Genomic DNA, 9550 nt, shown 5'->3' with positions numbered 1-9550 from the left:
TCATAAGGAGTCTCAGACAACTTTTTTTTTTTGAATTTTTGAATTTTATTTAATTTATTTTTTTATGCAGCAGGTTCTTATTAGTTATCTATTTTATACATATTAGTGTATATATGTCAATCCCAATCTCCCAGTTCATCACACCACCACCACCTGCCACACCACTTTCCCCCCTTGGTGTCCATATGTTTGTTCAGACAACTTTTAATAGGCCTCTCAAGGCCAGGAAAGTCATGCCAAGGACTTGCCATTAGATTCTGCCTGGGTGAACTTCTCTCCTCTAGAGTTCCCCAAAATATCAAGATTCCTGTACCTGCCAGGAGGCAGCCTTTTTTGTTCACCTGATAAGTCTGTTCAGAACCTAAGAGTTTCCAATTTCTGGATGGATCAGGTAGAGAGAAAAGATAAATGTTTTAGTTCTACTTACAGAGGGGTAATTTACCAAATTGCTTTAAGTCATAATTACCATGAGGGGAAGGGTTTCCTTATATCTGGAAAACACAGATCAAAACCAATAATATTCCAGATAAAAACCATGAAAATTATAACCATATTCATCAGTTCACTGAGTAAGCAATTCTTTTGTTAGTAGTTTTATGAAGCCATCAGATTTTCCATTAGGATTCTTTAATTTCTTACCCAGTTCAACAGTATGATCTGAAATTTACCAGAAACTGTGCTTGTCCAAAAGTCCTTCCTATGAATCTTCTAGAAGATGAAGCACTTTTGCAAAAGCATTGGGGTACAATAATAACTGTCTATACATGACAAAAGACTTTAAAAGGCAGTTAAACACCTGATTATGATGTAATTGACAAAGAAACTTTGTTACTGCTGTGACACACAACATTTTAAGATAATAACTAGAATAATGACTGATAATGTTAGCAGATAGGTTAGGGGGTCCCTGGAGAAAAAAGAATCAGTTATAGCTTTTTGACATAAGAGAAGCCGTTTTAGGCCTCAGCCATTTTGTGATCGGTTAACCTGGCAACAATGCTTGCTCTTGAACAGGTCTCAGTAATAATGATCTTAAGGGAACAAAAGAACTGTTATCAGGCAAGAGAAGTAACAATAACAAAGATAAATCAGATGTAAAGACTCCCAGTTCTGTTTCCATGGTAAAGGCTAGCCTGAAGCACCTTCTTGAGCTGTTTTGCAGAATTTAAACCCTCCTTGGGCACTCAGTCACAGGATCAACTGGAACCTAAGGGATGATGATGACTTTTTCTGACCCTTGTGAGTTCAGTCAACGAAAGCTTGGACTTGGTTGAACTTGGCCCCAATTCAATGCTGAACTCTCCTCTGCTCAAGCCCCTTCATGAATATGCATGTACCCTTAGCTTAAAACTGCCCCAATTTTGCTGCTGGGGAGACACTGCTTTGGGAAAGACCCCAGTCTTCTCCTTACTTGCTGCAAGTGGTAAAGCCATCCTTCTCCCTATGTTTGGCTTGGTTGTGTCTTTTAGTTTGACACCCACCAAGAGGCAAACCCAGTTTGGGGGTAACAATAACACTATATATCAGGACATATCCAAATTTTAGAAATTTCATGTAATTTCTAAAATGTCTATATTAATGATATTTACCCATACAGTATAACCTGAGAAGGCTTATCACTCATTTGACAATGCTTCCCATGTAATTTAACATACCAAATAATCCTAGTTAATTTAATCTCTCTGAGATGCTGAGATGCCTCAGGGTTCCTCTGAAGTATCCCAGAGTTAGCTGGAGGTCAAAAGAACCTCATTAAGAATTTGATATTTGGAAAGTTTGTCAAAAATATCAAAACACTTGGTCAAATAGTATCACAGGTCACTGTGAATACTTATTCACATAATCAAAGTGACAATAAACGATTTTAAAAACAAATACAGGTCACTTAAAGGCAAAGAAAAAATCTGTTATCAAAAGCACCGTTCTAAGAAAACTTTGTTCTCTTAACAGAGAGAAACCAAATCCAGTCTTGCACCAGCCTACTCTTAATAACAAAATCCATTTACCTAATTAAATTTAATCCAATCTGAGCCAATCCTGACCATGTACAAAACTTTTTTCTCAGTGTTCCTTTTCACAAACCTTCTACAACTTTTTGAATCCATACTATTTTGGATTTTATTTTCTTTTCCATTCAGAAACAATCAGCTCTAGGACAAAACTACTGTTTTTTTCCCTAACAAAATGCATTTCCATTCCTCATACATTCTTTTACTGAAAACACATATCGTACTTTCCTGGAATACTGAAATGTTTCCCTTATTATTTTAGTAGCTTCATATTATAATTTTAGCCCTTAAAAACCTTAATCTCTAGCAAAAACCAAGAATCAAGTAATTGTGAACTGTTTGTCATACCAGCATTTCCTGATTGGAACTTATGTTTTAGTTTTCCTCTTGTAAGAAGGCAAAGGTAGGTAAACTCAGACCTGTTTAGCAATTAATGTTCCAGTATTTTATCTTATTTGAAATGACCTAGATTTTCCATAAATTCCTATCATTTAATTTAATTTAACAAAACTAAAGTTTCAAGTTACCAAAATCAGGGGAGATTATTTGAAGTCTTCAGCCTGGGAAAGCCTCTCAGATTGCTCTGAGGGACGTTCCAAAGAGGCAAAAGAGGAGCCAGCATATATAAGAGTTTTGCAAAAAACAAAAACAGAAACAAAAAACAAAAGAAAAAACAGGTAGTCGAACATCAAAAGATTACTGCTAATTAAAGAAAAAACAGACATCTCAAGTTAATGAATTTAGAGCTTTCCTATGTATGGGAAGATTCAAGAGTCTGGGCTTAATGAAATTGTTCCTTTGATATGCACCTTAACTATCTAGGGCCAGTATCCTGTTTTCCTCCATTCTGAATCCCCTCAGGGTACACCTTGGTGGGGGAGGGGTGTGGCCACAGTGGCTGATGGCTTGATGGCCACAACATCCTTTGTTTACTGGTAGGGTAGGTGACATTCTTTGTCCACAATATCAAGTTATTTTCCTTGCTGACAAATTGCAACAGATATATTTGACTTCCAGTAAACATAAGTATAGTAAAAGTATTATTCTTAATACTGATGACTCTAAAGACATGTCTATATTAATCAAACCAACAAGCTTAAGTTAGCTTTTTTTTTTTTTTTTTTAAAGAAATTCACGTTATTTATTTATTTATTTATTTATTTATTTATGACTGTGTTGAGTCTTCGTTTCTGTGCGAGGGCTTTCTCTAGTTGCGGCAAGTGGGGACCACTCTTCATCGCGGTGCGCGGGCCTCTCACCATCGCGGCCTCTCTTGTTGCGGAGCACAGGCTCCAGACGCGCAGGCTCAGTAATTGTGGCTCACGGGCTTAGTTGCTCCGTGGCATGTGGGATCTTCCCAGACCAGGGCTCGAACCCGTGTCCCCTGCATTGGCAGGCAGATTCTCAACCACTGCGCCACCAGGGAAGCCCTTAAGTTAGCTTTAATACCATATATTAATTTAATATTGAATATTTCCCAGATCATGTGAACCTGAAATTTATTCTGGTCAGTTTCTTTTATATTTATGAGAATTTTTATAAGTGCTTAATCCTTTTAAGCCAATTAAATGAATTCATCCACAAACCTATCTTGGCAATGCCATTTCAAGGCAGAGACACATCATATTTATAATGTATGCATATACATACATCTATATAGACACAGACAGAGGTCTCACAGTTTTCCTGCTTGAGTTTAAAAGGCCTCTTTTTTTTTTTTCTTCAGTCTCAGGGATTACAGATGATTAAAGTTCCTGAGAACCCAGGTAGATCATCTACAACCATACATGTCACTCACTCACTTTCACATGTCTCACTTCCAGATGAAATTAAATCAGCATTCAAGTTACTAGGACCCCCTAATGAAGGTCAAAACCAGGAAGAGAGAACAGGATTCAGATTAGTACTCATGTACCAAGACACTGAAGCACACACCTAAGATAAAAGCCAAACCAATTCCAAAAGGCTCACTTTGATACAATAGCATAAAAGCCTATACATAAGGAATCTCATCCCATTTTCCTTCCTTCTACAAAACAGTTCTAGTTGAAAGATGGTGTTATAATTTAAAGCACCATAGGGGCCATTGTTCTCCAGATCCCAAGGAGTACTGAGGCCAAGCAGGGTTACAATAAAATACCATTTTCTTTCATTCATGGGAGCATAGCTGAAGATCTCCCAGTTTTGTAAAATACACCACAGGGGGCTACAAGATGGAACAGAATTCTGATCACCCATACTTAATTATTCACAGCTGGTGTTGTCAAATATCAAGCAAACAGCAAACCAGTGCAATGCAGAACAGTCTCTGGGAGTTGGTGCAGTTTCTCTAGCCACAGAAAGGGAAATTCTCAACCAATGCCCCACCAAGGATGGAACCAAAGAGCCAAGCCTTAGTCCAAAAGGGAAAATCCCAACCAATGCTCCATCATAGGCAAAGCCAATGCAACAGGGAAGATCCCTTTAAAGTTAGGAACAGCCATATGACTTACTGTGGCCAAAGCAATATGAGTGAAAATGACATGTGTCCCTTCTGGGTCGATGCTTCACACCCCAGCATGTGGTTTGCCATGTTCTCTTCGCCTTGCCTTTGTTATAATGGAAGTATTGATTGAGAAGTCACCTATGTCTCCTGGGTCCGTGAAAGACAGAGCTAAGCAGAGACCTCCTACTATCCTATACTGGCCAGGTTCAGTGAGTGAAAAATAAGCAGTCTGGTAGCATGTTATTCCACTGAGATTCAGGGATTTTTTTGGTTCTAAAGACAAACTTAGCTTGTCCTGACTGGTACAGGAGGTGAAAAAAAAAAAGTATCTGTTTTAGTTAAACATGTGTATGTAAATGCTAAGAAAGATAAAATGAGTAATAGAGACAGTGAGATTGTGAAAAAGAAATGGAGACATTAAGGTGGCACTGGAAATGAGCTATTTTGATCACCACAATTTCTCCTAAGTTGAAAACAAAACAGCCTTTCTAGGTTAGGGCATCCCTGAGCCCAGTGCTGACCTCCCCAGAATCTGTGATGTTCTCAGCAAAGCCCTGAGTTTATGATAGAATCTGCTGCTTAAGAGTCCTCCAGCTGCTGACCGAAGGTAACTCTGGGTGTTTGGGCCCCTCAGGAGGTGTGTGCTTGGGGCGTCAGCTCCCCCAAGACTTTTTAGAGGGAGAGCACTGTATTCTAGAGGATTTTGGACTCCTCCAAAGTTTGTATGTGGATCAGGGATGATGTTTTCTGACCACTCTAAGGCTGAGTTACTGCCTCACTGTAAGCCCTATGTAGTTTGCAAAACATGTGCACATATGTGTTACAGTGGTAGAAAATAGCAGGACTGGGGATGGAATCTAGAGTGGGAATCCTCCCACAGCAGAGATGTGGAGAGCACCTCCAGAGAAACTCTACCTCAGTGGACACCACTCATTAGCCTATGATTTGCTGAGCGCCTGTTATGTGCTCTGTGTGTTCCTAATGGCTAAGAGGATGGTCCCAAGAAGCCACTGATGACACTCCCCAAATCAGTAAATTATTTCAAAACCTTCCATTTCTCTTTCATTAAATAGATATATCCTCCTAGGTCCCAATTAGAAAATCTAAGAGATTATTTATTCAGACTAACAGTGATGAGGTCTGTGAAATAACTAAGTACCAGATTTGATGCTTTTCTGGTCATTTTAGAGCCAGCAGTATTTAAAAACAAACTTTCCAGGACTTCCCTAGTGGCACAGTGGTTAAGAATCGACCTGCCAATGCAGGGGACATGGGTTCAAGCCCTGGTCTGGGAAGATCCCACATGCCACGGAGCAACTAAGCCCATGCGCCAAAACTACTGAGCCTGTGCTCTAGAGCCCGCGAGCCACAACTATTGAGCCCGCATGCCACAACTACTGAAGCCTGCACACCTAGAGCCTGTGTCCCACAACAAGAGAAGCCACTGCCATGAGAAGCCCACGCACCGCAACAAAGAGTAGCCCCCACTCACCGCAACTAGCGAAAGCCTGTGTGTAGCAACAAAGACCCAACACAGCCAAAGATAATAAACAAATAAATAAATACATTTTTAAAAAAGAATTTTAAAAATAAATTGTTTGTTTAAAAAAAAAAAAGAGGACCTTCAAGATGGCAGAGGAGTAAGATGTGGAGATCACCTTCCTCCCCACAAATACATTAGAAATACATCTACATGTGGCACAACTCCTAGAGAACACCTACTGAATGCTGGCAGAAGACCTCAGACTTCCCAAAAGGCAAGAAACTCCCCAGGTACGAGGGTAGGGCAAAAGAGAAAAGGAAAAACAGAAACAAAAGAATAGGGACGGGACCTGCACCTCTGGGAGGGAGCTGTGAAGGAGGAAAAGTTTCCACACACTAGGAACCCCTTCACTGGCAGAGACAGGGAATGGGCCCGGGGTGGTGGTGGGGAGCTTCAGAGCCACGGAGGAGAGTGCAGCAACAGGGGTGTGGGTGGCAAAGTGGAGAAATTCCCACACAGAGGATCGGTGCCGACCAGCACTCAGCAGCCTGAGAGGTTTGTCTGCTTGGATTGGGGCTGGGAGCTGAGACTCAGACGTTGGAGGTCAGAACCCAGGGAGAGAAATGGGGATGGCTGTGTGAACACAGCCTGAAGGGGGCTAGTGCGCCACAGCTAACTGGGAGGGAATCCGGGAAAAAGTCTGGAAGTGCCTAAGAGTCAAGAGACCATTGTTTCGGGGTGCGCGAGGAGAGGGGATTCAGAGCACTGCCTAAATGAGCTCCAGAGATGGGCACGAGCCACGGCTATCAGCACAGACACCAGAGACGGGCATGAAACACTAAGGCTGCTGCTGCAGCCACCACGAAGCCTGTGTGCAAGCACAGGTCAGTATCCACACCTCCCCTCCCGGGAGCCTGTGCAGCCCGCCACTACCAGGGTCCCGTGATCCAGGGACAACTTCCCCAGGAGAACACATGGTGCACCTCAGGCTGTTGCAACATCACACTGGCCTCTGCCACCACAGGCTCACCCTGCATTCTGTACCCCTCCCTCCCCCCGGCCTGCGTGAGCCAGAGCCCCCTAATTAGCCAGTCCTTTAACCTCCTCTTGTCTGGGTGAATGATAGACACCAGAGGGTGACCTACATGCAGAGGCAGGGCCAAATCGAAAGCTGAACCCCAGGATCTGTGCAAACAAAGAAGAGAAAGGGAAATCTCTCCCAGCAGCCTCAGGAGCAGCGGATTAAATCTCCACAATCAACCTGATGTATCCTGCATCTGTTGAATACCTGAATAGACAACGAATCATCCCAAATTCAGGTGGTGGACTTTGGGAACAACTGTAGACTTGGGGATTGCTGTATGCGACTGACTAGTTTCTGATTTATATGTTTATCTTAGTATAGTTTTTAGCGCTTGTTATCATTGGTGGATTTGTTTATTGGTTTGGTTGCTCTCTTTTCTTTATTTTTAAATTTTTTTATTTTAATAATAATTTTTAAAATTTTTATTTTAATAACTATTTTATTTTATTTATTTTCCTTTCTTTTTTAAAATAAATTTATTTATTTTATTTATTTAATTTTGGCTGCATTGGGTCTTCATTAATGCACGCGGGCTTTCTCTAGGTGCGGCGAGAGGGGCCTACTCTTTGTTGCGGTGCACGGGCTTCTCATTGTGGTGGCTTCTCTTGTTGTGGAGCACGGGCTCTAGGCAGGCGGGCTTCAGTAGTTGTGGTGCGGGGGCTTCAGTAGTTGTGGCTCGCGGGCTCTAGAGTGCAGGCTCAGTAGTTGTGGCGCACGGGCTTAGTTGCTCCGCGACATGTGAGATCTTCCCAGATCAGGGCTCGAACCTGTGTCCCCTGCATTGGCAGGCAGATTCTTAACCACTACGCCACCAGGGAAGTCCCTCTTTCTTTTTTCTTCTCCCTTTTCTTCTGAGCCATGTAGCTGACAGGGTCTTGGTGCTCCAGCCAGGTGTCAGGCCTGTGTCCCTGAGGTGGGAGAGCCGAGTTCAGGACATTGGACCACCAGAGACCTCCTGGCCCCACGTAATATCAATCGGTGAGAGCTCTCCCAGAGATCTCCATCTCAACACTAAGACCCAGCTCCATGCAACGACCAGCAAGCTACAGTGCTGGACACCCCATGCGAAACAACTAGCAAGACAGGAACACAACCCCACCCATTAGCAGAGAAGCTGTCTAAAATCATAGTAAGTACACAGACACCCCAAAACACACAACTGGATGCAGTCCTGCCCACCAGAGAGACAAGATACAGACTCATCCACCAGAACACAGACACCAGTCCCCTCCACAAGGAAGCCTACACAACGCACTGAACCAACCTTACCCACTGGGGGCAGACACCAAACACAATGGGAAGTACGAACCTGCAGGCTGCGAAAAGGAGACCCCAAACACAGTAGGTTTAGCAAAATGAGAAGACAGAAATATGCAGCAGATGGATGAGCAAGGTAAAAACCCCCCAGACTAAAAAAATGAAGAGGAAATAGGCAGTCTATCTGAAAAAGAACTCAGAGTAATGATAGTAGAGATGATCCAAAATCTTGGAAATAGAATGAAGAAAATACAAGAAGCGTTTAACAAGGATCTAGAAGAACTAAAGAGCAAACAAACAATGATGAACAACACAATAAATGAAATTAAAAATTCTATAGAAGGAATCAATAGCAGAAAAACTGAGGCAGGAAAAATGGATAAGTGAGCTGGAAAATAAACTGGTGGAAATAACTGCCAGAGAACAGAATAAAGAAAAAAGAATGAAAAGAATTGAGGACAGTCTCAGGGGCCTCTGGGACAACATTAAATGCACCGACATTTGAATTATAGGGGTCTCAGAAGAAGAAGAGAAAAAGAAAGGGACTGAGAAAATATTTGAAGAGATTATAGTTGAACACTTCCTAATATGGGAAAGGAAATAGTCAATGAAGTCCAGGAAGTGCAGAGAGTCCCATACAGGGTAAATCCAAGGAGAAACACACCAAGACACATATTAATCAAACTATCAAAAATTAAATACAAAGAAAAAATATTAACAGCAGCAACGGAAAAGCAACAAATAACCTACAAGGGAATCCCCATAAGGTTAACAACTGATCTTTCAGCAGAAACTCTGCAAGCCACAAGGGACTGGCAGGACATATTTAAAGTGATGAAAGGGAAAAACCTACAACCAAGATTACTCTACCCAGCAAGGATCTCATTCAGATTCAACAGAGAAATTAAAACCTTTACAGACAAGCAAAAGCCGGGAGAATTCAGCACCACCAAACCAGCTTTAAAACAAATGCTAAAGGAACTTCTCTAGCAGGAAACAGAAGGAAAAGACCTACAAAAACAAACCCAAACAATTAACAAAATGGTAATAGGAACATACATATCGATAATTACCTTAAATGTAAATGGATTAAATGCTCCAACCAAAAGACACAGACTGGCTGAATGGATACAAAACAAGACCCATATATATGCTGTCTAAAAGAGACCCACTTCAGACCTAGGGACACGTACAGACTGAAAGTGAGGGGATGGAAAAAGATATTCCATGCA

Source organism: Balaenoptera acutorostrata, chromosome 17 (genome assembly GCF_949987535.1).
Source record: "Balaenoptera acutorostrata chromosome 17, mBalAcu1.1, whole genome shotgun sequence".
In the NCBI taxonomy this organism is placed as follows: domain Eukaryota; kingdom Metazoa; phylum Chordata; class Mammalia; order Artiodactyla; family Balaenopteridae; genus Balaenoptera; species Balaenoptera acutorostrata.
This window is presented reverse-complemented; position numbering follows the sequence as displayed.